Here is a 25,347-nt window from a genome sequence, read left to right as displayed (position 1 = left end):
AGCTGCTTTCCGAGAAAGGAAGGTGCTACGTTCCTTGGTTACTATAAGGCGTCAGTATTGTTTGTATGATTAATGAGTCCATGTTTCAGATGTTCCCACTGAATGTATTTGAGGCTTCTAACAACATCACCTTTCATGTGTTGCTGACTGTTTTTGAGATTTATGAGGCCTAACTCACCAGCGATGTGTGTCTGGATTAAGGGAGCCTGAGAATCACTATTTATGTCTGACCCGAGGAAATTCCCTTTAAGCTGCTTATCAGAGGTGCATGCTGAGAGCATGATAGGAAGATGGAGTCTTCAGTCTCCTGGTGAAATCTGGAATCTGCTCTCATTCCATTTTAGCAGAAGTGACAATAAGCTAACAGACCCATAGGTCCACCTGTAAGTATCTGCTGACGGTTCCACTTTTGTAAATTTAGTTTAAAAAATACATATGCTGTAATTCCTTTTTTTGCCTCCAAACTCCAACTCTTCAGTGTAGAATTAAAATATAATCCCTTATTGTAAAAAAAAAAAAAAACAACTTTGATCAAGGTGGTTTAGATAAAACTAAATGTGCCTCTAATTTCACTAACAGCAAAGTGACTCTTTATTTTCCATTTAAAGCACCATCAATGCACCATGCTGTTTGTATTTGCATTTGTAAAACTAAAGTAAAATTTTTACATCATTAAAAATTAGGTTTCTCTTAAAAATATTCACAATGTGCAGAAACACTTACATATGTGCATGCATTATTTGACCACCAGGGGGCATTGTGGTTTGACTGTCCATTCAAACAGCCTGCATTCTATCAGTTTACCCAGGAAATAGAAGGCCTGGGCGTATTTCTGATTCCTTCCAAGAAGGAATCATATCTGGAAGAGAACAGATGTCGATTCTTTTGCCTCACTAGCAAACAGTAGTGTTGTCAAATTTGCTAAACTTAGCCAGTTGAAGATTAACATGCAATATATAATATGCATTTGGCTAACTGTACAATAAATAGTAAATCACATTTTTATGCTTTCTCTGAAGTTGGAAGCTGCAAGTTATTTTTTTTTTTATTCCCTGGGTGTGATGAAATAAATAACATTCAAATACATTTTAAAGATGTCAGAAAAAAAAAAAGTGCTTGGCAACTGTGTTTGATAGGTTTCTTTTATGATTAATTTTCCTATTAAGTTTTAATGACCTTAAAGATATAAAGCTAGAAACCACAAAACGAGGCATGGTTAATAAATAACTGAAGGACCAGGTGTACAGAAATGCATCTGTGGAAAAATGAAATCATATATTCTCTGGGATGTATTAGGAAACAGCTCTTTGGCAAGTCTAGAGAGTAACATATCCCTGAAGGGGGGGAAAAGTTTAAAAACAGTGAACTAAGGAAGATTGTTTTTCTTAAAGAAAATCCTATGAGAAAAGTACTCTCTAAGATTCACATGTGTAAATTAAATTCTTTTATGAACCAATATTTATCGGCAAGGTAGTTGTTGTTCCCTTGGAATGGATTCCTCCGTTTCAGATTTTTAAGAATCTTTGTACCAGTTTTCAAGGATTTCTCACAGTTTCTTCTCGGTTTTCGTCCCGGGCTCATCCGGCATGGAACGTGGAGTGCTGTTTTGTTGATTTATAAATGCTCACAAGACGGGCTGGTCTCAGAAGTGGGAATAGTGGTGACATGTTTCAGCAATCCTATCTTTTCTTTTTCCTTCCGCACCCAGAATTTGTGAAACATCACTCGGTTCATCCTCAAAACATCTCTGTGAATCGGGGAGGGTGGAAGAATTAATTCCAGTTTCCAAATAGCAAACGTAAGACTTGTCAGGGGTTTGAGGGCTTGCCCTGGACGTGTGAAACGTCCCCATCGGAGGGCCTGCAACTTCCTGCTTGGAGCCCTCCGCGGTAGGCACAGCTGAGTATGTACGTACTAGAACATCTCAACTCGAGTAGGCTGAGCAGTTTAGAAACCAGACACACATGAATTAATATGAATAATGACTGGGAAGAGTTGCAGGGCCCCCAGAAGAATGTATAAATATATGTGTTTTTGCATATGCTTATGTGTATGTTTTTGTGCCCAAAAGGAGATAAATGGTGTGTTTTATACAACTCCTTCTCTCCACTAAGGACTGTTAACTGTTCCTGAATTTTTCTGAGCGCCCAAAGTACAACAGGTGCCGTTTGGATCCTTCACACCATGCAGCCCCCACTTCTCAGAACTTCAAAGCTAAAGATCTTTTAAATACACAGAACTTATTTTGAAAGCTTTCGGCCCATCCCAAATGAATATTGATTCCAAGCCTGTAAAATGCCTGGAGTGAGAAAACAGGGAATATTGTTCTTTTCTGTTTATATTATTTCATACTGAGTTAACATACTTGCCACGAGTCCGAGGCAGCTTCTGGCTTGACAATGCCTTATTTAACGAGCCTAGTTTCTAGAAGAAAGTCAGGGTCCCTGAGACCCTCTCATCAGTGCTCAGGTCACTTCTGAACTGGAAGAGACCAAAGCAAATAAAGCAAGTCTGTTTCCCCATGAAAATCATCTGACTTCTTTAAGGGCTAGGACCTAGATTTGGCCTGGGCAGCCAGAGAGCCTAGTCCGGATTTCAGAGAATTGGAATGCTAGGCTACAGAGCTCAGTGACCTGCCTCTTGGGGCCTAGGAACCTCACCAAAAAATAAGGCTTTCTGCTTGCTCCAAACTTGAGAAGTTGCTGGGAAGTCTGCTTAGCAAATCTCGCATTCCCAGTCCTGGCCGTATCTCGGAGCTCTCCGCGGCACACGGAGCACGTAGGCTGGAGGCTGGAAGAAGCCCCAACCATTTGGCCAGGAAGAGCCAACTGGTTCCAGCTGGCCCGAGCTCTACGCTTTAAAAATTACCCAGATGAACTGATTTTGTATAGAGAGTGGGTGGAGAGGACTCCAGGGCCGTGGAGGAAGATTCAGCCTTTCTCTCTCTAATCGTGAGCAATGTGATTTGGAGAGAGATGCAGGGGGTTGGCTCAGCAAACCACATTTCCTTGGCTGAGCTCCAGAGGACAGAAATGATCCAGAGGGAAGACACACCACGTCCGGTCAACCCCTTCCAGACCCCTCTACACTCCTGGGCCTCCTCTGGGTGTTGGCTTGATCTGTGCCCAAAAGATAGCTGCTTGGCCAAGTGGGGGCTGCCTACGGAGGGAGGCGACAGGCTTCAAGTTTGGGGTAGTGGCTTCTGTGGATGTGAAAAGACTACATCAGAGATAGGAGGCAGCCCTCCAAACATAACTTGGCCTCCCCATTCTCCCTGTAGACACACAGGCTGCGTTCCCTTGGCACAGTGCCCAAACGCGTTCTTGGCACAGGCCGACATTCTATATCGCTCTTGCCTCAGAACGAATCTGGTCAGCGACTTAGCCACTCTATAAAATGAAGAGTAGTGCTCACGCGTGCATCACGTTTTATTTTAGCCTAAGAAAGAGAAGAAAAAATGAAAAAGGAAAGAGTCTGAGCATTCTCGTTCTTGATTCCCTCCATCCCCAGAAGGTATAGCCAGAATCTCCAAAAATATGTCCACCCACCCAAATGTTTGTGGGCAAGCGAGAGACCATATGTCCCTTTCCGGCACCTGCGTCCCGCCTGGACCCAGTGAATCTGCATGGACTAGGTGGGAAGAGCGTTAGCAGGTAGGCCCTCTTAGAGGTTCTGTGTTGATTCAAGTTACTCACCCAGGGCCTGTTTTATGCTAAGCTCACATTCTTTCAGATTCAGGTTCCTTCTAATCTGTGCTGTCATTGTAAACACTGGAGAAGCAGGATTTTTCTAGCAAGGGCAACATTATCTCAAATAAAGTGATCGACATCCACAGTGCTCTTATATTCAACGGAGAGCAAAAGAGGAAGAGAGTCAAAACCAGGAGTGCATCAAGGAGAGAGACATGAGTGATTTCTGTGTGTTAACTCTCTTTTTAAAGACAAAATTAACAGTAATATATAAATATTTTTTTCTGGCCAAGCACCATAGATTAGATTTCACATTCGAAATGTAAATTGTGCTTTGGAAACATGGATGTTTATTTTCAGCGACTGACCCTCAGGGATAAAAAATAAATAGGAAAAAGGAAACAAAGTGTGTTACTGACAAGCGATAGGATGTTCTATTTTATATCTCACAGATATTTTACGGTTCTGGCATTTCTAGGGAACACTTTGGAATACTTTTAGTCCGGTTTGTCCATAAAAAGCCGTCTGTGTTTTTATGTTTGGAAAATACATGCAGAGAAGCCCACAGCATGTCATATTAGTATCTTATCCTTGAGGAAACAGCAGGCGACATCAATGTCACCCACGTACCACCCCCGCCCCCGACACCCTTGGAGAAATGTCTTGATGCTGCCTCCAGCCAAAGCAGCATTGCACTTCTTGATATATGCACTCAACTGTTTGGGACATGTTTGAATTATAATACTGTAGGGGGGACACACTGTCTGGCTGTGCCATCGCATGTTGATGCTGCTCCCCGCCACCCAGCGAGCAGACTGTCTCCGCTGCAATTCCCACCTTCCCACTTCGCTAAATAAGGCCTAGAGGAGCCTCTGAATTCTCACCTGTGTAGCCAAAACAAAATGACACAGCCTTCTACCTGCAGGACACAGCTAATTGCTCTGCAGAACAGGGTGGGCAAACCTCCCCTTGCCATCAGGGTGTCTGTATGTTTTCAAGACTCCACGCCCACCCCTGTTCTACTTCTCAAATCAGTTTTTGCTTCAGAAACAAGAAGATTCAGAGTGTAATCATGTTGCTCATCTCTCATAAGTAATGGAAAGCTGACCATGCCCTCCGTGTCTGAACGGAAGAAAAGCTGGTGGTCCCAGTGGGGGAGCTAGAGAGTGGAGCATGGATGCTGAAAGGGTGGCGGCCTGTGCAGATCCTGCTGAGCTGAAACTGCAGGGATCTCTCTCCCCAGGCCTGGTCTCCTTGCTGTGCTTCCCCCATCAGAAGGGGTGGATGTTCTTCCTTCTCTATCCTTTGTCTTTGTCAAGCCTGCTAACTCTTTTCTGGAACACAGATATTTAATTATCTGCTGCTGTTACATCTGGATCATGGATCTCCTGACTGTGTTCAGAGGTATCTCCCTCTCAAGGAAAACAACAAGGAGATTTTGCCAGCAGGATCTCCTATTAAAGGGTGTGTGGAGTGTGTGTGTGCACGCCGGTGCACATGTGCGTCCATGCCAGCATGCTCGTGCACAGGTGGCACTGTTTCCAGCATGCAGTGAAGCCCTCCCCTCATGTTGACCTGGGACTCGACAGTGTGCTGGAGCTGGCAGAAATTTTGTGACCCAGTTGTTAAACACAGACACTATTAAAACTTGTATAAACTTACAATTCAATAAATTATATTCAAAACAAAGTTATTAAATACTGAAAGCTGAAGACTTCCTTGTCATTTTACTACCTCTGACTATTGTTATCTATGCTCTTGAGGTTGTCTGAATCTGCTGTATATGGTAGAAATAATCTAGAATGGTGGGCAACTGCGCATCTCTCCCCAGCCTTTCAGTGACATCACCTTGGTAGCTTGACAGCAGCCTGGTGGGAGTATTTACACCACGGAAATAGGCAAAAACGACCAATAGAGGCTTGATCGATTGCTTTGTTTATATCGTCTTGGCTTAAGAAAGTAACTACAATGTTAATAATGCAGATTAAATTTAAGAGTGTCATGTCTGTAGTCATTACATTATGAATATTATTTTTAAAATGAAGAAATATTCCTTTAGCGTATTAAAAAAACTATTATCCAATTCAGCTAAGAAGCCACTTATGCCACTGAAAAATGAGTGAAGTTCCAAAATATGTCTGTCTTGTTTGTTTCACTTTCCTGTTACTGGTTAACTTAAAAGTATCAACCAATATTTATATCAGACTTCACTTGCTCATCAACTGTGACTTGGCTGTGGATAGAAAAGTTTGGCAAAAATCAATGAAAGCCCTGGATGAGAATCAATTGGCTCTATGGAATTTATAATAAGAATATTGCATATTTTTACTTGTCAATTGGGTGCTAACATCCTTTATATCAGTAAACTGTATAATAAACATACTTATGTATATTAATATTCAGGCTTTCATTTTTGGAAAGCCAGTTGTTAACTGTTTACCAGAATACTGAACTGACTTCAGTCAGCTACTCACTTCTGAAAATGTTTGAGGATTCACAGAAATGGCTTGCGCAAAGGTGCCTGCCCGGTGCCAGGCACAAAGCCATGGAGATGGCAGTGGTCGTGGGCACTGTTCTCAATCCTGTCACCATTGGAGGGAGCAAGATGACGTGTCAGTGCAGCGTGGCCAATAGCAAACGCACCCAGCGCAGTGGGCTTCCCGTTGTGCCTGGTTAATACTGCATGTCTGTAGTCCCAGGATGTTAATTTTCAGAGAGCAAAGATGTTTGATGGGTAGCAAATTGTAGGCCCTCCCCTTTCTCGTGATATTTACCACCCTTCTAACAGCCTGTACAAAAATCAGGAAGAGGCAGGGGACGGCTGTCTTTAGTGTAAAGGGGGCTAGTAACCGCCCCCAACACACACATCGTCTCCATATACAATCAGGGACCCTTCCTGTGCCCTTAAATCAAGCCTTTTAGCATAGTTTACAAGGATGGCTTCTGCTCAGACACCCTTTCAACAAGGATTTGAAATCTTTTGAGAGCTCTGAAATGATGTGCACCAGAAAGATCCACTTGAAAACACAGAGGGAATAAGATGATACCTTGCTGTCCTATGGAAAAGGAACTGAGGACCTTTCAGAGCTCTAAGACATGGTAGGCACATCTAATCTTTTTTTTTTTTTTTGTGAGGAAGATCAGCCCTGAGCTAACATCCATGCTAATCCTCCTCTTTTTGCTGAAGAAGACCGGCTCTGAGCTAACATCTATTGCCAATCCTCCTCCTTTTTTTCCCCCAAAGCCCCAATAGATAGTTGTAAGTCGTAGTTGCACATCCTTCTAGTTGCTGTATGTGGGACGTGGCCGCAGCATAGCCGGAGAAGTGGTGCATCGGTGCGCGCCCGGGATCCGAACCCGGGCTGCCAGTAGCGGATCGGGCGCACTTAACCGCTAAGCCATGGGGCCGGCCCAGGCACATCTAATCTGAAGGCCATTGGTACTTCTGAGAGCCAGGTGTTCTATCTCCCAAGCCCATTGCCTAAGAAAGGCCCAGGCCCGTTGAACAAAATGGTGTCAGAGTGATTACAGCACCTCCCTGCTCACATATCCTTGTATATTTCTTGTTATTCTAGTTGAGTACTGCCTTCAGACAGAGGTTGCCAATAAAGTTTATTGTAGGAGCGAAGTGTCAATTTCTGTAGTACCCCCCGCCTAGGGTGCTTGTAATTAAAATGCTGCAGATAGTCTGGGAGAGGCATGAGAATTTGATGGCAAATTGATTTCAGGTTCATCTTGAAATTTGTCCTCAGCTGGACTCGATACTCCTGGCAGACGTGGGATGGCTTTTGTCAGGAGGGTCTGCTGGAATGAGACAGGGATGTCTTGATCTGAATATTAAATACAGCATGCTGTTTATGACAGATTATTCGTTTAGTGCTGAAACAGGCAGCCATTTCTCTTTACACATTCTTCTCCACTGGGTGTGTAAGATAGGATCACATAGATCCACTTCACATATGAAAAGAAGTTGTGTCAAACTTGCCGGGCATAAGAAATAAAGAGTTTTAGAAACACTGGCTTCAAACACAGGGTATTCTATCCAATATTCTAAACTTAGAAATGCGACTTGCATCTAATTTAAAAAAGCTAGAAAAATAATGGTAATCAAGATGGTGTAATCAAGTATCATGGACCTATAGTGTTTCTGCAGAATAGTCAGTTACAGAAAAGGGAAAAAAGCCATATAAGTGAAAAAAATCTCAATATTTAATATTATAAATTGCTGGTTCCTGTGAACTTGCATTTATGCATCACATTATAAAAGCCATTATCCTTATATATTGTTCATGCAGAAATGCACTATGATGATAATATAATTTTAAAAGTATATTTGTTTTCAGAATTTAATTTGAAAAAGGTTTGAGGAAAAAATAATCTGGAGTTTTGAGTGTATTTAATTTTAAAAATGTTGTTCAGTTGAATTAAACATGTTCAAGAAAACCCCTTATATAATCTGAAATCATTTATTTGGCAATTAATTATATTTACTTTAGAGTTCAATGTGTGATTAGAAACAGAATTTAGAAAAGCAATACACAAATGGAGTGCATTCATTCATTCATTTAGCAAATAAGAATTGAGTCCCTATGATGTGCAGAGCAAAACTGAAGAAGAGATTTCTAGGTGGGACTTTAATGAGACCCACATTCCAGGCTGTCATGTCATGATACATAAGCATTGTGTAATTAATTTTTCAAAACTGCTTAAACTAGTGATGCCAAAATCTGCCCGACTGGCTTGAAAATAAATGAAGGATATTGCTTCATTCCTTTTGAAATGAAATTTAAAAATGAAAGCAAAAGCAAGTCCCTTCACTTCTTATGTACCCTTCTATCTGGAATCACTTACCTCTGTCCACGTCTTGCTCACTGTTACATGCCAGGCAGTCACAGGTACCAAGTCCCATCAGCAAAAAGAGCCCAGCATATGCTCGCAGGTCATCAAAGTCGCGCCTTTGCACATTCAGGAGATATATTTATGGATCTTTTATTAGGACAGTTTTTATGGCCCAAGATTAAAAGTTAAAGTTAAGTAGTAGAAGTAATGAAGATGTGCCTTTGGAGGATCCAACTGGTTTGTGTTTTCATTCCTTCCGTTTGTTAAGGCCCATTGAATTTTGATGATAGCATTAAAAAAGAAGAAAGGAAAAAAAAAGGGATACCTCGAATCATTTTTGGAGGGAGACAGTATGAATGAACAAATTAATAAAATAAATTATACTCCAAATATGCTAATTTATATCTCCCATATAAGTAGGAGGCTGTTCATTTTCAATGTGGAATTAATTTGTGGCGCCTGTAGTATTCTTAAGAAATACTGTGGCTAACGTTTGAGAAAAGATTTAATTATTTGGTCATAGAAATAAATGGCGAGGTAGTGTATCCACAGCCCTGGTATGTTTACAAGAGAAGCAATCGGTGGAAAGTGATGTTTCTTGAGGTTCATCCAAGAATTTGATTTAGATTCTCAAGTATCTTATTGTAAGGTTGTTCCTATTGAGCAGGGACTTTGGGTTCAAATTCAAAATGAAGTTTTACTTTATGATGAATCAATGATCCAGTGGAGATAGTAAACTAGTAGCCTGGCCTCGAATACGGATTGCATATGAATTCCACTGATGTTTATAGATGCACAGAGGAGGTAAATAAAGAAGGATTCTTGTATTCTAAACTGTTTCAGAAATGCAGTACTTATCAGAGCCTTTTATATGCAAATGTATCTTATACCTCCCTAAGAAGGGGAAAGAATACAGTCTTTTCCAAATTTATATCATGACCACGTATCACCTACCCATACACTTTTTAATTTTATATTTTATGGGACAGTATTATATGGAACTCCCACAGGATACATAAATAGTGTTTTCCAAACTTATATTTCCACTTAGCCCTCACTTTATTTTCCCTTTAATCATTTTGTGGGGGACCAGCCTTCTTTGGAACATCCATTGGGAAACTTTACTCCCAGAAGTCTGTTAACAAGTCCTGATTCAGACAACATTGCAGAGATTAATTATACAACAAAATTTTCTCCATATATTTTTTTAAAAGTTCTGTTAGTGGAATGACTCAAAATCATCCAACCGATAATATCCCTAAAACATTTCTGAAGACTTCTCTGTTTACAGAGCCCTCAATATCAGACAAAAACTTAGAGACTTTCAGAAATTGCGAGATCGTCATATTGTAGAGAGTTAAAGGAGCGGATGTTCATGTCTTGACTCTTGTGCTTGCTTTGACTCCCTCCTTTAGTAATTAAATAATTATGTATAATTAGCACATTAATTATGTGCAGCAGCTGCCCTTGAGTGTGTGTGTGTAAAACTGCTTGGAAACAACTTGTGAGTTCACTACTAGACCCGTGAAATTTTTCTCCTCAGCACGTTTTCACTACTTTTTTTCCACTTGTAGACGTAAAGAGCAGTGCAGTGAACTGAAAAGTGACAGAGTGGAAATGCTCCTAATGTACTCATGCGGCCCTGGTACATTTAGAGAGAGTATCGTCATCTCACTCTGGGCTCTCAGCGGCAATAACACCAGCCTCCCCAGGTATCACGTATACCGGGTACTGTCTGCTCCAGGGCCAGAGAGCCAGGGTTTTCCGATGCATTTACAAAATGCATTTCACGTTGGTGAAAGGCTTGTTATATATTATTATGTGGAATGAGCAGTTTGAAAAACAATATGTACAGGGTGGTTTCCTTGTTGTATAAAAATACAGGCATAGAAAATGGATTTACATAAATAATATTACTCTAAGTTAGCTGCCTGCCTGCCTCCCTTTTCTCAGTGAACGTTGATGAGATATCCATTATGTGCCGCTCACTGTGCTGGTGCTGGGAATACAGCGTGTAACAAGACGGCCATTCCCTGCATTTGGAGAATTATGGGCAATTTTGTCATTTTTAAAAAATATTTTCCTATAGTTGACCATTTTCTGAAATGAATTTGTCACTTTTATAATCAGAAAAAAAAAGGCCCTCAAATTGTGTGGGGAAGTTTAAGATATGCAATTTCATAATAAACACAAGGTTAGGCACCTAGGAGGGGCTCAGTAAACACTTGAGTTACAAGGAATTATATTTGCATCTGAAAGCAACATTGAAATAAAACACCAGCTCTTTTTTTTTATTTATTTTTTAATGATGTGTTTGGCCTAGTGATCATTCATTTCTGTGGAAGTACCTCTGAGGAGAGATGGGTGACTTGCACATCACCTAGGGACTTCCTTAGGTGGGACCATGGAGGCTCACATACCCATCTCTGACCAGCCCTGGCAGTGCCCAGGTGAGGTGGAAGGCATCCATAAGCTTGATCTCATCCCAGTCTCTGCCCATCTCCCCACCGCAGCTCCCTTCTGCACCTGCCTTCGCACCTGCCGGGCTCCATGCGCACCAAGCCTGCACGCTCAGCACCTCAGCAACAGTTTCTTCTGTCAAGGTGGCTTTGCAGAGGGCAAAGGGTCCTCTTCCAAATAAATCAGCACATTCACTTTAGGAAAAACAAAAAGACAAGAATAAAACTCTCCAACCTTGGCATCCTGGCACAGTAGAAGGACTCCTGATGGTGAACCATCTTTGGCCAGCAGGAATTTTTTGCTTTGTTATGTCTCTCTCTCTCTCTTTCTCGCTCATTCTTTCCCTCTCTTCCTCCCTCCCTGACTCTGCCTTCCCCTCTGTCTCCTCCCTTTGGTCTCCTGTTTCTCTCCCTCCTCTCCCCCATCTCTTTTATTAAAATTTTCTCAAAAATTAAATGTTAGCATGTGCTCACCACAGTCAATGAAACCATGCAAATGAATGGCAGGAAACAAAGTTCATGACATCCCTCCTTCTTTCTGCAGTCCCCCAGCCATACCGGAAGCCCAGTGACCACAGCTGACAGCCACCAGGAGCCCCTCACACTGTCTCCAAACTCTTCCATCCCTAAAGGGTCATCTATGGCAAATATAGGGAGGGTATTCTGTTTGCTTTCACAAGAATGCTGGCCTGTTTATGCACTGTGCGCTGTTCCTTGCTTGCTTATCTCCCTGACCAATACATCATGGACGTCCCTCCAGGTCAATAGATAAAAAGCTAACTCATTTTTTCTAATAGCTGCATAATATTCCATAGTATGGATGTTCCATGATTTATTGCAATCGGACTTCCATCCATTTTAAATTCGCACGTTCAGAGCTTTCTGGACATTTGGAAGCATTTTAGACAATTGACATCATCTCTGCAAATGTACGAACTCAAATTCCCTCCAGAATGTCCGGATATTTAGAATGTCCTGCATACTTGGCTTGTTTGTACACTGTTGTTCCTCAAACATCATTCTCCATTTTGCACATGTGCCGTCTTCTTGTATTCCTCTGAGCCCTTCCTACATGCCTGCAAAATATATATGTTTTGCACAGGCAAAAGTCCAGCTGAAGAATACTTATTTAGCATAATTTAAACATGAGGGTTTTCTAATGCTACTTCCATTTACGTAATTCAAAAATCCGTTGCAAGGTGTCTGAATACTACAGGAAGAGAGCTGTTAATGGATACATCATTGAGGCTGAAGACAAACGGTGTTATTCTGTCTGCAGCTGAGAAGTATAAGAAAAGGATCAAGATTAACGTTGTCATTATTGGTGTTATGTTATTTGCGATATCTATTTGCTCCGTTCTGGAAGCATGGGTCTGATGCCTGAGAAATCATTTTTCCTTCTCTTTAAGAATGATGAATTTAAAGTGGTTTTAATTTTAACTGCACTATTTGCTTTGTATATTTTTAAAAGTTTTACGAAAAATTCTTACATATGTTTCTTATTTATGAAATCAGAGCAGCCATCCTTCAAATATGAAGCAGTTATCTCAGAATATTAAAATCTTGGACTACATTTACAATGGTGTGAATCAGTATTCTGAAATTGAAATATCAAGGAGCTTCTCATCTATTATTAAATTACTTTTTCCTCAAACAAAATATTTATCAGATGTAACTTGATACCCCAATTCCTTTTTTGCTAAACTAGAAGCTATGACACACACGCACATACACACATACATACACACACACATATCTTTATTCTTGTATTCTTGGTTTCCACCTGTATTTTACCATTTTAAGTGTCCACAGAAAAGTAATAGAATGAGCAATAGAAAATCACCAGAACTGAAATTATTTCCAGCTATGTTTGAATGTGAATGTCTTGTTCGACTCTTAGTGTATGTATTTACGGCTGAGTGATATCATTATGGCATCATAATGAATGTTTGCTGAATTATGTGGGATTCAGCGGGGGATACAAATGGATTTGAATCCTACAACTGTCATGCTGTGGTCCGAAGAGGGAGGAAACTGAGATATCCCCCTGCATTAACACATCTGTCAATTGTCCTCAGCGCTCTATGCGATTCTTGTGTGTTGGAAGCATGAGGCGGCGTGGCCAGAGAAGGCTATGCATTGAGTACGTGTCAGGACAGGCATTAAACAACACACACAAGTCATGTTATGAATCTGTTTGACTTGGCTTCTGGGTTTGCTTTAATCTGGATGAAGAACAATGTTGTACAGCCTTTGTTTTTTTTTCTTACTCTGAATATCTAACTTTAAGTGAAGCGACTAGGGTACCTAATTTATTTTGTCTTTATTAGTGAGTGAGCATATGTGTGCAGAGCACAGAGCCGGAGTGGAAAGAGAAGGGATAGTCCTGAGTTTGAATTCTGGCACATTCCTTATTAGCTGTATGCCCTTGAGCAAGGAAATTAAACACTCTGAGCCTTAATCTCCTCATGTTGCATGGGAACAAATAATAATATGTACTTTCCAATATTCTTGTAACATTTACATGCAATATATACATATAGGGTCTAGGAAGTGCCTGTTAAATAGAAGCTTAATATTTGGCAGTTGACACTGCTGTTTTTATTATTATCAGAAATGTTATGTTTATATAAAACACACAGTTCCTTTAGGAGTAATTTGTCCATTTTTACACTGTGGGAACTTATCATTTTAGCATCAGCAACACATATTTACTGAGCTCCTAGATTTCACCATTGAAGAGAGATTCACTGAGCACCGACTGTATACCAGGCATGGCACTAGGCCCTGGGGAAATAGTAGCTGGCCACACCTGGCAAGTCCCCGCCCTCATGGAGGTCACATTCCAGAGGAGTGGATACAAATCCCCACTGGTCAGGGAGAAGGTTTCTGGTGAAAAGACGAGCATGTCCCCACCTTCAGAGAGGTCTCCATCTTGCCAGAACACTGGCTGCTTTCTACAAGGGGGCTGACTTCAAGGCAGGAATTCCCTTTACATGGTGGTGGAGGAACGCGTTGCCTGCGATTTCACTGTGCATAAAATGACCATTCCAGCCACTGCTCAGGGGCATTTGTGTGTGCTGGCTGGAACTCACAGGCACGGTGGTTCGTAGCTGGGCTCTGCCACAGTGTGGGATAGGTGGCCTGTGCCATGCAGGGCGTCTGACGAAAACTCCATCACTGTTTTCTATGCCTGATTTCTCACCACTTACCAAAGTGGATGTCTAATTTTTCTTTTGCCTTTTTTCTAGTTTAATCTTATAAATCAGGTAAATTATAGATATAGATGTAGTCTGAAGCAAGTCTGATGGGCTCTTCTTATTAGCTGGGTGGTCTTCGTGGCTCAGTTATCTCATCTCTAGAATGGGGATCATAATACTGCCAAGCTCGCCAAGTTGTAAGGATGAAAAGCATTTTCTGTGTTAAAATGCTTAGGTAAAGCCTAGGGCGTACTGAGGGGCTGCACGACTCTTTGCTGTTGCTCGTTCTCCTTATTATTAGTAAGTGTATTGTTCCGAGAGTATTCATCTTTAGGACAGTCATTTTTATTATGTTTTGGCTTAGTTCTGCCTTCACTCACCCACCCCCTCCCCAACCCCTCCATATAAGGTAAAGCGGGTTAATAATCTAATATGTTTCCTTCTAAAGTTTTTCTATGCTCATATTTTACATATATATGTGTATCTCCTATGTATGAACAGATACACATTCTGGGTTTTTGAAATTTTTTTGGTAGTTTTGCTTGGTAAAACATAGAATCCTTCTATGTACACTGTTCTGCATCTTTCTGTTCTCATCCAACTGTAGCATGATATTCCCTGATGTGGACATGCCATGATTTATGCACTCATCCCCCATATTGAACATGTTGAAGGGCATTCCTTTAGTTTCCAAAGGTTTCTCCCTGCACTCCTGCCTGGCCTCAAATAGTGGTACAATAAGCAACTTTGTTCATATGTCCAGACTGATGCTTTTATTTCTATGGAATGGATTCCCAGGTGTGGGATTGCTGGGCCAGACTCTAAATTTTTAAAGTGGATTTCTATCAATCTAATGGATTGTGCTGAAGAGAGCCAAAATCTTGATAGAAACACTCAACTCAGAGTGAATTTTTTAGATGTAAAAGTGGGTGGTAATTAAGAGTACACACATTAAAAAGAGTGATTTGACCAGCATATCACAGTGTTAATGGATTGTAATGTCTGAGACTTTTGATTCCAGTGTTTGATGATGAGGAAGCAGGGGGAAGCTCCACCAGTGATGCACACGTATTTTACACACAAGTATTAGAAAGCAGATAGCTTACCTTTCTAGGATTTTTGTAGAACAAAAATCGCTGATAAGTGTCATCTTGGATGCTGAACACAAATGAGCAGTGGCTGTCCAGATTGTCCATTGGAAAAGGATGCTGAGGCTGAGTCCAGGCTGGGGCGTGGGGGCACCAGGGGGCCCCTGGTTGGTTGGTAATATTTGTGATGAAGGATGGGGTGCATGGGGAAAGTATCACGAATCCGTGCATTTGCTACCCCTGTATCAGAGTGGACCTTTCACCCTCCCAAATCGCAGAGGTAGGTAATGGACCTCCTGTCATATGAACTGCCTATTTGTCCAAGGCCTGTGAAGGCCCAGCATTTCTAAGCTAAGGGGCATCCTGGTGGTGTCTGATAGGTGAGCGATGGGTTTGCATTTTGCCACAGTGTTAACAAGCAAAAGGAACCAAAAGAGTTCAAAATAAATAACGGTGTTGGTGGGTCATCGGGTGAGCAGAACTGGATGAAGGACTGAACTCACAGGGGGAAGGAGAGTGCCTCCAGACCGTTCTAGAAACACACTTCTTGAGTCTTGAAGGAGAATTGAGTTGATTCTGTTTAACTGCATAGTGATAAAATGACTTTCTAGATTTAAAGTTTTTGACAGCTTACTTACATAACTTAATTCTTAATCCCATTGGATCTTGGAGAATCCTCAAGAGATATTTCATGCTCTTCTCTGCTTTTAGATGTTATTTTTTAACTGGAGTGAGTGGGTTGTGATGGGGATATTCCTGGAGAGTACCAGAATGAGGAGAATGTGGGAGAGGCAGAGAGAGTTAAAAGGCATGACAATTTCATTTCTGATACTGCTGTCTACCAGCTGAGTAAAACTGGGTGAATCATCTACTGTTTAGGGCTCCTCCTTGGAAAAATGGTCAGAGTTCTACTTGTATCACAGGGCTGCCATGCAGGTTAGTGACTTAAATGTGCTAATGTACATAAAGTAAATTCTAAATAGGCATTAACCAAAGGAATGGGATTCATCATATTGGTTTCCAACTTAGTTTGTTGGTATTATCAAGATGCCTACATTTACAAGTGTCCTTTTATTTCACTAATATTGAAAAGAGTACTCAAAGTATTAGGGAGTATTTAGTCAATGCTTTAAGAAATAAAAAACAACTTTTTTTTAGTATAATAAACCTGCAAGAATATGCAATTTACCCTAAACCCTAGACCTATGAAAACTGGTATGTGTGTGTGTTGTTTAGCTTGTAGGGTGTGGTGGATATTCGTCTACATTTTATTGGTGTGTATATAGTTTTGATACTGGAGATGGGGAAAGTGAGCGTTTGAGACTAATGACAAATCTTGCAAATTTTCAGGAAACTGAGGTTCAGAAAGATTAAGTAATTTGCCGATGAGTCACCTTATAGTGAGTAGTAGTGCTGGCTGCAAACCCACAGCTGTCTATACCTGAAGCCCATGTTCTCTCCACGTACACAAGACTATGGAGGAGAAGGGAAGAGATTGCAGACATTTTTTTTGAAATTCAGAAGTCGATTTGAGATTCACTCGTCTTTGTCATACTCTCTTTATTAAGTCAGCAATTAGATTCATGAAGCCTGGAAGTAGTTGAAAAATGAGGGTTAGAATAAAAAAAACATTGATTAAATCAAGGCACCATTCTAGTTAATTGAAGGCTTGCTCTATATTGAAGGAAAACAAAAACCTTATTCTCTGAGTGTTTCTTAGACCCAGGTTTTTCCCGCAAGTCACCTCCATTCACATTTCTGGCAGTTTTCTTCTGTGTTGAATGGTAATAACTCACCCAACGCTGGGCTCTGCCTGCAATCTCTTCCTCTATCTCGGATGTCACTCCTCTCTGCCTTCTTCAGAAGCTATTATATGACCTCCAGATCTCTCTTTGACTCCCTGTATTACCATTAGAAGATATCTACACTGGGGAATCGCTCAGTTCCTGTTTTTGATTAATATTTTATCAGCCGCAAGAGGAAATGGTATTCTATAGCAACACTAATAAGTAATTGAGTAGTCGAGATGCTCCTGCTAGCTTTGGTAAAAAGTACGGGCAAAGTTACAAGTGAAGAGCTCAGGGTAGTAAAGTCAGGTGTTGGAATTGAATATCCAGTGGGGTTAAAATCTAGTACTGGTGTGAGCAGAAATGAAGCATTAAATCCTTTTTAGAGCAGTGGCTTACCAACCTCCATTTATTGACAGTAGTAATAGTAATAGTAATAATTACTACCTTCATTTAAAGCCACATATCTAAACCAAAGGACCTACAATGTTAACTTTTCATAGTGTTTAATATGTACTGTTGTGTATAAATTCAAGGTTATTAAGTAGACGGCTGTAGAGTGGATACACCGTAGTTCCCAGAAAATGCTGAGACTTCCACTCACCCTACTGTATTCAAATGGTTCTAAAAGAGAGGAAGCAGTAGAGCCACCCGTAATAACACCATCCGGTAATTACCGAGGCATAAATGTTTGGGGAGCTGAAGGTCACGGGCTTAGTCACAGCTCTAGTCTGTCCTTGTGCATTGTAAATGCTTGTATTCTGTATCTGGGTGGTGGTACTTTAATTCCCACTAGACAGTCTGATGGGAAAAAAAGAGTTATTCTTCCATATTTATGTTTCTTCATCATGGATGAAAAGACTTTTTGTTTTTCATAATGTGGTGGGGACTGGCCTTCAGTAAATGGAAATGATTTCAGCACGTCGCAGTCACTCTTCCTTGTAGAAAGATGCTACGTTTTCCTTCATACATGATGCCCAGCACAGGGCGTCTGATTTATGAGAACATAACCCTCGGGGCATCAGGAAACAGCTGCATGCGCGCTCCCTGCAGCGGCAGGGCTCTCCTGGGAGGCCCAGAATATAGCCAGGAGCAGGAGTTTTAGGGTAAGAAATTGCAGGTTAGAACACAGCACCATTTTAAGAAATACCAGTGGATTTTTTTCCTTGAGTATTTTATTAACATTTGCTACCATACTCAAGCACAATTCACTTAGGTTTCTGTTTCTTGTGTATCACACGGGAACTTTCATTAAATTGTGGCAATTCCAATTTGTGCAGTTATCAAGTCGACATCAAATAACATGAACCGTGTTTTAGCCTGCAAACCTCACTTTGTAAATCTCTGCTGCTTTTGGCTGATTCCCCTCTTCGTGCTTCTTTCTCTTTATAAAGTTACCATTTTTATTGCTAAGGTATTGTTGTTGGTTTTTAAGAAAAATTGTCATGATACGCATGACATGGGAACCAGATATGACCATTATGGATAACCATACATGGATAACCATGTATGTTGCTCTTTTTTTGTTGTTTAAAGTTATTTTCCATCGGATACTTCCTTCTCAATCTCCTGCCGTTAAAATCCAACTCAATTAGTAAAATTTAATTGATTAGAGATTTCACATTTGTCTTTTAACTAATGAATTATTAGTAATTTAATAAATAATATTTAGTATCTATCAATGGAGTTTAAAATACATGAATTATTTAATTTCTTTTGACAGTACCTATGTTTTCTTATAAGGCTGAATATAGTAGAAAATATTTGCCTGCAAGAAATAGTTCTTGCGACTCCTACGTTTTGGTCAGGATTGAGTACCAGAATGCCTTGCAGCTTCCACTGCATTTTATAGAGGACAGTGACTAAGAAAATGCCAGCAGTATTTTCTCTCTTTTTAAACAGGCTTCTCCACTCCCAAGACCCAAGAGAGGGTATGGGCAGTGGTGTGCTGGAATGAGCGTTCAACTGCCTGGAACCTGTCACAGGCTACAAATGCTTCTCTTTCTTCTCTCCCAGTGTGTCCCCGCTTGTGTTGACTCTGACACAGGGTGTCCTGACTTGAGACTCACCAGGGGTTCCAGGAGGATGAGCACTGCTTTAAGAAAAAGGTCTGAGGAAAAAAGTATAATTCGTTCCCTTCTAAATGGAGGTATAAAAACCATATAAGCATGATTTGTCATTTGATTGGAACATCATATTTTATGGTCCTAGAGCACATGTATCATCAGAGCTGCCTCTGACATCCAGTGAGCAGTTCTGGCTTTTGTAATTTTGTTGAAAGAGCTTCTGCAACGGTGTTTTGGTGCGTACATGCACAGCCCTGGTCATTAACATGTTCTTTGAGGGCTACGCTGGAACAGAGGAGTGGCGATCAGAGCACCCTGCGGAAGGTCCCGACTCTACCCATAGTGGAAGGAGGGGTGGAGGGAGAGAGAAGCAGGGGTCAGTGCGGGGCTCCTGGAGGGCTACTGCTTGTTGCTTCAGGCCTCTTGCTGATCCGATGACTTTGAAGGTGCTGGTGGTTCTTGATCCTTACGTCAGGAAGCGTGGTGGCACTGAGCCATCCTTCCTCTGACTTTCGTGAAGAAGGGCACCAATGCAGGGGTCTAATGCGAGTGGTTCTCATAGGCACATGTTGAAACAGGAGAGGTCTCAGCAGGACTGTATAACGTTTGCAGACCCAGTGCAAATGAAAACGTGTGGGGTTCCAGCCAGGATCCAGCAAGTTAATCTCCTCTTTCCCTGGGCCTGTCACCCCAACCTCGAGTTGAGAGCTATCCCCTCAGGATTGCAACCTCCACTCTGGGACATACTCAGGACCTCGATCAGGGTAAGCAAGAGGCCCTTTTCCCAGTCACCAGCCCAACACCCTATGGTCCTGCCAGCCCAGGGCGGGGCAAAGCTGCAGCCTTTCATGACCTCTGACCTTCCCCATATCCATGGCCCGGCCCTCACCAGGAGTGCAGGGCAGCAGGGGGATGCAGATGTCTACTGCCACGAAACCTGGGTTGAGGGTGACAGCGATCTAGAGGTAGGCTGGGAGGAAAGGGCTGGCTTCGCCCAGGATGCCAGTGGGCAGAGAGCGGACAGCTGAGAACCCCTCCTAGGGAGCTGGGGGTGGGGGGTGGGGCAGACACACATCTGTGTCAAGACTCCAAACCCCTGGAACATGCTCCATTGTTCCATCGGTCTTCACTTACAAAGCACAAATTCAGACATAGAATTACTGAGAATTGCAAGAAGGTGACTACAAAGCACAAATTCAGACATAGAATTACTGAGAATTGCAAGAAGATGACTGCAAAGCATTAAACCCCAAGCGTGGGGCCCCGTGTGACTATGTTGGTCTCATACTCATGAAGCCCGCCCTAGATCCCGGCGAAGCTCACTACCGTGGAGTGCTAATCAGGAACATTTCCAATAATGGCTTCCAAGAGGCCAGATCACAAGCTTGTGAATTTAATGGAAAAGCTTTTGATATGGAATATAGCATGTGGCCTGTTCTTATTTCAAAGTGAGTTTGAAACAAATCAAAACGTGAACTCTCCTCCTCTTGGTGAGGTTGATGTGTGACACAGGTGTAAACATTTGTCAGAGCACATGGAGAGTCTACACTTTAAACGGATGTGGCTTATTATATGTAAATTATATTTCAACAAAGTTGATTTTTAAAAAATGCTCTGTTAGAGATGAAAGACTCGGCGGGACCTGAGGACAGCATTGACTTAGCTCACTCTTCCACGTTGGTAGCAGAAACGTCTTTTCCATTCAGTTTGTATCCCTTAGATTGATCAGTTCTAACTATATTTAACCATGTATATTTCAGTCCCACTATGCACCTGACAGCATGCTAGGCCTTTTTTAAATATGTGTTATTACATTTAATCTTTATAATAACCCAATGGGGAAGGTATTCTTTACTCCAGTGATTCTCAATTAGGGACGGTTTTGCCTGCCAGGGGACATTTGGCAATATCTAGAGACATCTGTGGTGGTCACATCTGGGGCAGGGGGGTGAGGAAGGGAAGCCACTACTGGCCTTTAGTGGGTTGGGGCCCGCGATGCTGTTAAACATCCTACAATGCACAGGACAGCCCCACCACAAAATGTCAGCAGTGCCAAGGTTGAGAAACTCTGCCTTGTCCCATCCTACAAAGATTCAAGGTGATTATGTCACTGGGAGGGGTGGGGATGATAACACAGCCTAGGACTATTTCAGCCTCGTTTACTGTGGGTAATTAGCAAAGAATTAACAGCAGAAGATTGCTCTCACCAATGCCCATCTAGAAAGCACTCTTATTCAAGGTGCTAATTAGAGTGTTTGGTTGCCAATAAAAACAAGAGGCAGATTTCATGATTGATTCATGATCTTTTTAAAATTAATGCTGCTATTATCATACAAAGTTGTGGTAAGTGGAGGTAAGAGAATTTTTGCTGTGGGATACTAAGTCAACATTACAGTAAACACACAGCAAACCCATTTATCTTGGGCTTAATGCTTTGTTGTTTCTTCCAAGCACTTCTCAGGTGCCTTTGGGCTTTTTAACATTCTTTGGCAGTTGTAATTTATTAATTGATTTTTAAATTTGGCTTGTGAAAATGAACTTTAGTTAGGGGTTTGAGGAGAATGAAAAGGCCTCTTTGGTTTTCAGTGGCTGGTTCTTCATGTTTAGCATTAAGGAGCAGAGGTCAGACAACCTGGGAATCAGGAGATCTTAGACTCCCAGCTTCCTCACATCACAGATGAAGAATCAGTTGACCAGAAAAGGACTTTCCATCATATAAATTTTAATAAAAATCGATGATGTTAAGTGGCCCCTCATCAAGCGCATCCTAACGTAGCCTCATAGAGGTGAGCTCTCCTATTGCATTATTTAGCTGAGGTTCTTAGATATGTTTCGTTTTGTTTTCTATTTTGTTTGCTTGTTTTGTTTTTTTGTCCCATGGACTCCTTTGGGCAGTCTGATGAAGCCTTGTGGACCCCTTCTCAGAATGTCTTTAAATGCCTACTAGAAAATACCTAGGATAATAAAGGGCACCAATTATACTTAAATATAGTTGTGTCTGTGACCCCAAGGCATGTACGGAAGCAAAACCAACATGTGGTGCTCATCACAGTTTTAGAAATCTAACTCTCTAGAGTTTTGTTGATGTTTCTGTGTTGATATCTGAAATTCTTCACCCTATGAAATTCAGTCTGGTGAGCTCTGCATCCAGCTCCTGATAGAGATAGTGATCATAATTATTTTTAATATTTATAGACTGCTTAGAATATTCTAGTAGCTGTGCTAAACATTTTATAGCACATTGTCTCATGTAATCTTCATATCACTATGAGGTAGGTTATGCTTATTTCACAGGTGAGAGAACTTAGGCTCAGAGGAATGACATTGCAATCCATGTTTGGAACTGGAATTTTAAACCAGTATGCAGTCTTAATCCCCTCTCAATTAATTGTCTTCATTTCATTAATGCTGATTACATTTCAGTTTGATGTGGTTCTTTGGAGTTGTTTATATCTGCCGAGTCTTGGCACATGTTTGGTAGAAACTTCCTAGGTTCTCAAGATGCTGATAGCCAGAAATCAGACCACTAAACCAAGGTCTCATTTTAGCTTCCCAGCCTAAATGTAAACTTTGACATTCAGCAATCCTGGGAGCGTGCCTTGGGGGAGAGCGAAATCAAGGACAGCGTTTCCATCCTCCAAGATGGATAATTGCATGAGGATTTCCTTTTTGTTGTTCCTTAGGATGAGAAGGAAGGAATGAAACCCTTTTCCAGACCTCCCTTAGGGTAGGATGGTTCTCTTGATTAAATTATTTAGCCTGTTTGGTCAAAACAATTGTACAATAAGATTGTGATTGTTAATATTACTATCTAATCTAATACATTACTATCTTACACCAAAAATTATTGTTTGTATTTTGCTACCAATTCTTTTAGTTTTTCCCAAATGTATGAAGTTGGATAATTAGACAAATTATTTAAACCTGCCAATTATAGTAACTTTTTGTCTCATTGTCCACAACCTACCTGCTCTTGTTAACTCTCCTGGCAAAAATCAAGTAATGGATTTCAGTTTAGATTTTCATGTACAAGTGTTTCTCTGGACAAAATTACCAAGGGATACACTTGAATGTTTAGTAGCTGATTTCAAAAGGACATCCTCTAGGTCTTTAGGGCCATGATTTTACTGTTATGTATTTTTATGTTTTCAGAACACTTTGTGCTTTTCTCAACCGAATGAAGCAGGGCCAAAGTAATATATTGATCTATCAGCCACTCAGTCCCCATGTTAACACTGGGAAGAATGTTTTGCAGGAGTTACCTCAGATAACAATAGGCATGGCCTGTGCTAGTGCTTGGTCAAGGAATGCTGGGATTCTTTTTTGTGAATTACCTATCTGGAGAGGAATGGCTTCTTAAGGTTATTTTGTTTGAGAAGAAAGCATTGTGAAGTGTGAAGTGCCCAGCACAGTACTCTAAGTTATGAGTAAACACACTGCACACTTAAAGAAATATGCTTGCAAATGCAATCAGATCAATACATGCTAATCAATAGAATTCTTAAAAGTGCAAAGAATATCAGTCAAAACGCTCATTGCCCCACCCTTCAAAGAAAGTGAACTTGCACTCTGGCTGTGTCTGTGACACTTGGATGTGAATTAGAGTCACAGGGAGGTGCTTGTTAGAAATGCAGATTTCCCCCTTCCACTCTGGGTCTCTTGAGTCAGAATCTCTGGACCTGGCAGTTAGCTATCTGCTTTTTCAGATCTCACCGGGTGATTCTGTGGCCACGCTGAGCTCTGAAATAAAACTTCGAGAAATGGGGGCACTCCATTTGGACACCTCCGTGAAGAAATGGGCTGGCAATCGATACAAGTGCATATCCTGGCTTAGCCTCTTTAATTTTCTTAAGAGGATATTAATTGTTTCTCCGTTCATTTGGTTGCCAAATCCTCATGGGTTCTGCCTGTATTTGGCAACAGAGATTATCTGCACTGGCATTCCTTGCCAGGGGTTATAACTTCAGGTCTCTGCTCTCCAACATTGATCAAACATTTACTTTACTCATGGAAAATCCATCCATCCCTTCTTATATCCTAAAATTTATTGTCAGAGCAGACAAGATCACCAGGAAGCAGGATACTTGAACCACACAGTTTGGACTCAAAACGAGTTGTTATTATCTCATCAACTGTACATGGAAAACGAGCGAGGGAGAGGGGCTAATGTAAGGAGGGCCTTTTCTCTGGCAGCCTGTTGGTTTCTTGGAGTTAATGTGCACAAGTCCTTGAGCTGTGGGTGAGGCAGTTATGGACCAGGTGGCCCTGTGGCTGGGACCTTGTTGGCAAATGACACACAGTGGGCACTGCAGGCAGTGTTTGGCCCTTCTCCCCTTTTGAACAAAGGCTTCTCCCCTCATCATGCACATTTCGTGTCTGGGATTCCAAATGAGTTAGAAGCACAGCTAATAACATTTTCTGACAGAGTCTCGAAGGTGACCTTGAGCGTTTGAAAGATTTCTAGTGTAAGAGATAGCTAGCTATAATCATGGGCTCTTCTGAAGGACAGACCCATGATTTTTCTACTCTTTGGAAGTTGTCCGTCTGTTCCCATATCCCTAGACCTAACTCCAACTCATCTTTCAGGTCTCAGCTTAAATGTTATTCCTCCAGAAAGCCTTTCCTGGTCTTGGAGGACTAAGTTGGGTGCCACTCCTGAATGTTCTCTCAGAAGTTTCTAGATCCCTATCACTGTTAGCACACTTGATCATCATGTTTGTCTACATGTTTGTCTTCTCTGTGAGCCCCATGAGGTCAGATGTGCATCAATCCAGTTAACAGTTGGACCCCCAGTAATGAGTATAAGGCCAGGTACAAAATAGTAACCCTATAAATATTTGCCAAAATTAAAATATGAATGCTAAGAGAGTTCTTAGAAAGGTGGCTATAAGCCAGTGTTATAATTCAAGTCATGCTGGGAAAATGCATATTAGAATTATTGGATCCCTGAGATGAAATTCAGAACTATTTGGCTGCTCCTTATCTGAAGTGTGGACATCTTAGATGTATTGGCTCTGCAACCCTGGGCAGGAGGCTTCCCTTTTCTGAGTCTCCTCATATATCAAAAATGGAAAAATCCTATCTTCCTGGGAATATTATGAAGATTCAGTCAACCAATCAGAACAAATCAGCTTGCATAGTACCTGGCACTATATATGTACCCAGTATATACTAGCTGTTCTTCATTATTATAAATCTTACTTGCATTTATAAATCCTC

At 41.3% G+C, this 25,347-nt stretch overlaps 1 protein-coding gene across 8 annotated transcripts in view; it reads left to right on the top strand.

Moving 5' to 3' along the window:
• Positions 1-25,347, top strand: part of WWOX (WW domain containing oxidoreductase) — a 950,804-nt gene that overhangs the window by 343,581 nt on the left and 581,876 nt on the right. The window lies entirely within an intron of this gene.

The sequence above is a fragment of the Ceratotherium simum genome, chromosome 30 (assembly GCF_057802395.1).
Source record: "Ceratotherium simum simum isolate JZ-2026a chromosome 30, ASM5780239v1, whole genome shotgun sequence".
Taxonomy (NCBI): domain Eukaryota; kingdom Metazoa; phylum Chordata; class Mammalia; order Perissodactyla; family Rhinocerotidae; genus Ceratotherium; species Ceratotherium simum.
Note: the sequence above shows the minus strand (reverse complement) of the source record. Positions and strands in the feature narration are given on the sequence as shown.